Genomic DNA, 4,626 nt, shown 5'->3' on the forward strand with positions numbered 1-4,626 from the left:
CGCTGGGAGAGTGAAGGCTCCACGCCGCCCACTAGGTAAGGTTGTCCTCCGACTTTCGTCCCCCTGCGAGGCGGTGGGCTCGGGTGGCAGCACCGCCTGGGACCTCCTCCCCCGTTACCTGTGGTGAACGGTGGAGGAGCCGGGAGAGGCAGAGCCCGCAGGACACAGGCAGGGCCGCCGGGCAGAGTTCGGGAAGCCCCCGTAGTGCGGCCGGCGGAGGCAGGTCACAGTGGACCGCCAACTTCCCCGTCCACTGGCCCAGCTGCAGGGCCGTTCCGGGGCCGGGGAGAGGCGGCCGCATCCTGCCGGTGCAGGCGGGCGGAGAATGCGGCCTGAGGGGCAGGGGCAGAGGTAGGGGCAGGGGCAGAAGCTGCACGAACCAGCTAAGCGCCGACTCACCTCCGCCGCCACCGTAGCCGCCGCGCTGGCGGGCCGCCACAGGAAGCGCAGCTACGTCACGTCCGGCTCGACGGGCTGCGGCGCCGCCGCGAAGGGTGATGCTGCTGCCCGTCGCGCCGCGCGCCCGCCTGGCCCGCACTCCCGGGGCGGCCAGCACCTGCCAGTGGAGAGGGACCCCGCGGCCCAGGCGGCGCCCTTCCGCTTTGTGGCACGTCCAGTGCGCCTCCCGCGGGAGCACGAGCTCTTCGAGGTGCAGGGGCGCAGGGGCGCAGGGGCGGGGCCTGACGCTGGGGCGGGCCCCGGCCTTAACCTCGGCGCTTGTCTCCTGTAGGACCGGGACGTGCAGAGGCATCTCTACCTGCAGGATGTGCTCACGCAGATGGCCGAGGAGCCGGAGAGATCCAGGTGAGCGACACCGCCCGCGCCCGTTCCCCCGCACCGCCTCATGCAGCTGAGGGCTCAGATCCCTCCACAGAGACCCTCCGGTGCAAGCGTTGGCACGTCTACTCCGCCTGTGGCATGTTAGGGAAATTTCATTTTTTAATAAGTAAGGCTTGGAGTGTGGCGCGGTGGCGCACTCCTCGAATCCCAGCGTTCAAGGCCAGCCTGGGTCCTGTAGCAAGACCCTGTCTCACTATAAAAATGAAAAGGGCTAGGGTTGTATGTATCTCAGTGGTAGAGCACCCCTGAGTTCAGTTCCCAGTTCCAAAAGAACCTCAGGAGCTTTATTGGGCCTCTTACTCTGGATGAAAAGTCACACTGGGGTTTCTGCTTCAGCAAAGTGTGCCTCCTCCGTTGAGATTAGCCTCCTTTCCCAGGGTGCCTGAGTTCACCTGTCAGGTCCCCAGCTGCTGCCAGGTGTTCGCTGCCCTGGAGGACTACCAGCACCATTACAACATGCTACACGGGAATGCCTGCTCCCTCTGCAGCCCCGCCTTCCCCTCCGGACACCTGCTGGATGCCCACATTCTGGAGTGGCATGACTCCCTCTTCCAGATCCTGGCGGAGAGGCAGGACATGGTGGGTAATTAATCAGGCTGGGCACACGTTGTGCTAGGGACTTGGATCAGGGAGGTGACACCCTATCTTTTGCAGTACCAGTGCTTGATTGAAGGTTGCCCAGAGAAGTTTAAGACCAGCCAAGACCAGAAGGATCACATGGTGAGGTTCCACCTTTATCCCGCGGATTTCCAGTTTGATAAGCCCAAGACAAGCAGAGGGTACGTGAGGAGTAGGGTTGTTGGCGGCCCCTGGTCTTAGGAGATGTGAGAGCAGCTTGAATGGGTGGAGGCTTTTTTTGTTTGTATATACCTGCAGGTAGCTGACATTCTGACCATGGGGATCAGTACTCAAAGGTGTTACACAAAGAGGGTAGTCTCCCCGCAAAGGGAAATCGCAGAGGAGTTCCTGGCCAGGAGTAGCGAAACAGGGATGTAGAAATGGCAGGCACTCCTTTCCCATACTTGCACCTGGGCTGAATCCCACATGCCCTAGTTTTCAGAGTTAGGAAGCTGCCAGCAGGGGCCTATGGAGTTCATCCAAAGCCATGAGCATCCTCTCCCTTGGTAGGCTTATACCATGTGGCACCATAAAAACAGTATATTTGAAAGACAGAGTATGATCATATTTAAATATATAAAATACAGGGCATATTATGTGAACTGTGACCTTGCCATAAGCATTCACCCCTTTTTTTTTTGATAGCCTGGAAATTGCACTGTAAAATTAGGCTATGCCAACAGAGTAAGAATATCTTTGCAAGAAAAAAAGAGTCCTTTGCTTGAAAGTTTATTTCTGGGGAAAGCCAGGGCTGTGGGAGTTATGCTGAGCCGTTGCTGACACTCTGTCTTCTGCAACCCAGCCATTCGGGGGTCTGATGCTGACCTTTCAACTGCAGCCCTCAGGGATGAAGGGGATGCAATGGAAGTCTGCTCTGAGCCTGCAGCAGCACACCTAGCACCTGTAGGTGAGAAGCGGACCTACATCCACAGGTCAGTGTGGACATCTTCTTGAGACAGTAACACTGGGCAAGTGTTGGCCTCATGAGGTTGAAAACCAGAACATTCTGGTGTGTTATGAGATAGGTTAGGTAAATTCAGGGCTAGTCGAACTTGTGTTTCCCATTTTTTCACAGATATCCTTCAGTGATTCGCGTCCCTGTGTACAGAGCTGAGCAGGGACCTGATCCAGAGTCTAAGCTGATAAAAGGCAGAGACAAAATGATGGCAGAGATGTCAAGCTTTTCATCCTGCTTTGAGTTACCCATTGGGCATCTGCAGGCCTAATTGGAGGGTCAGTGTTTTAGCAAAAGCAGCTTCTAATTCTCTGTTAAAATTTCTCCCTAGAAAAAAATAAAAATATCATATTACATATTTAAGAATTTCCTTATTGACTAAGAGATCACTCAGTGTAAAAGGTATTTATTACAACTTAAGCAGTTCCAAAGAACAAAACACAGATTGCTAATTGTACAGAGATTGAACACAATTTGAAATTGTGCATATTCTAGAAAATAAAATTTTCTTTGTAAAGGTGACCAAACTTCAATATATTATGCAGAACATTCAAAATTCAGTATTTTGAAATATTTAGTTAGAAATTAATTGAAACATCGAGGCATAACTAAATGTCCATTCATGCTTTTTTTTTACTTCTTAAATACTTTAATGTAGCAAAGTAGTAACATAAAATTTCAATGTACAAACAGTTGCATTGGCAAACAGAGTTTTTTAAAAATTTACTTTCTTAAAATTAAAACATTATGTTTGAATTATTTGAGCAAGATAATAAAAATAAGTTGGTAGATATTGATTAAATAATCTGATTTTCGGTGTTCCCTACAGCAGAATGCATTCTTTGGTCTATCAAAATTCAACTGTTTTATCAGAAGAGTACGTATTATTCTTTAAAAAATGAAATTCACATTGTATTGTGCTTATGGTGTAATAACATTGCTGTATTTTTTTAACAAGTTACCATTTGCCTGTGAGCTAAAAACAAATTTAAATGATTTTAAGTAACTCTTTCATTATAAAGTACTTTGTATGAATGGAAAGCTCAATGCAAATAGATTATAAGGAACACACAAAATTCATGGGGAAATGAATGGTAAACATGAGCAAGTCCTAGTGGATTTTGAATATCTGTCTATGCTCACTGTAAACCTTTGTTGACCTTATATAAATGACTCATTTCACAATCCATTGATAAAATATCACTCCTTCTCTGTAGGTTGTTTTAAAAATCTGGATAGTAATACAGTGCAATGACTATGCTTCCTCATTGCTATTCATGCTTTTAAGAAACCCACTAACTGAGAGAGCTAAAGTGCCTGCTAAAATCTTTCCCAAAGATTGTTTGGTTTTAAACTGCATTTAATGCTGAAGAGAAACATATTCCATGTCCAGGGAAATCATTCTGGTGATGAAGCCTTTTGAAGCTTAAAAGAGTGCCTGCCTACCTTCCAGAATTAGACTGCATGGAGGTAATTGAGCCCAATGGCAGTTTTATCCCCAGTGAAATTACTTTCACTGCACAGAGTATAAGGTATCTGAAGATTTATCTGACACTCTTGATACCTCAGCAGTGACACTGATGTTGAATGACACATTTGGCATAAGGGAAGGATCATTTCTCTCTAGAATGCTCTATATTTGTTAATTAAATGATCACTGCAGGATGCATCCTCTTCATGAATATAAATTACTAGCCCAGCAAAGGGCTCAGGTTTGTACGCCATCTTTTATTATGAAGGATTTTCAAGGATGCAATGAACCCATTTTACATTGCTAGTTGACATATATTTAGGGATTGCTTTATCCTGCACTGAACATTGTCCATAAGTAACTGTTATATTCAGGATGTAGCTCAGTAAATATAACAGCTCTTATCCTCAGTTGTGGAAGTTTATTTATTTTTTCTTAACTAGGCATGTATTGCCAGAAGAATTCTGCATACCCATGCAGTTTGGTAACAGGCTACAATACTTACCTCTATTTCTTTCAATGCTCTATTGACAATTGCTGACATGCTATATGCTTAAATTTGGCCATCATTGATTTTTATTTCCACTTTGGCACTATTATTCGAACTCAATGAGATTTCTAAGTAACAGAGTATACGCTGGTAGCTGTGTTTCTCACTGGAATATAAACTCCTTGAGGGCAGAGATTTTTAATCTAATTCACTCATGATATATGGTTCAAATAGTGTCTGGTACATAACGGG

At 46.8% G+C, this 4,626-nt stretch overlaps 1 pseudogene; it reads left to right on the plus strand.

Annotated features, from left to right (window-relative positions):
- The first annotated feature begins 497 nt into the window (after window positions 1-497).
- Window positions 498-2,684, plus strand: LOC143388494 (zinc finger protein 511-like; annotated as a pseudogene).
- Window positions 2,685-4,626: the final 1,942 nt, after the last annotated feature.

Source organism: Callospermophilus lateralis, unplaced genomic scaffold, assembly GCF_048772815.1.
Source record: "Callospermophilus lateralis isolate mCalLat2 unplaced genomic scaffold, mCalLat2.hap1 Scaffold_1386, whole genome shotgun sequence".
NCBI classification, from domain to species: domain Eukaryota; kingdom Metazoa; phylum Chordata; class Mammalia; order Rodentia; family Sciuridae; genus Callospermophilus; species Callospermophilus lateralis.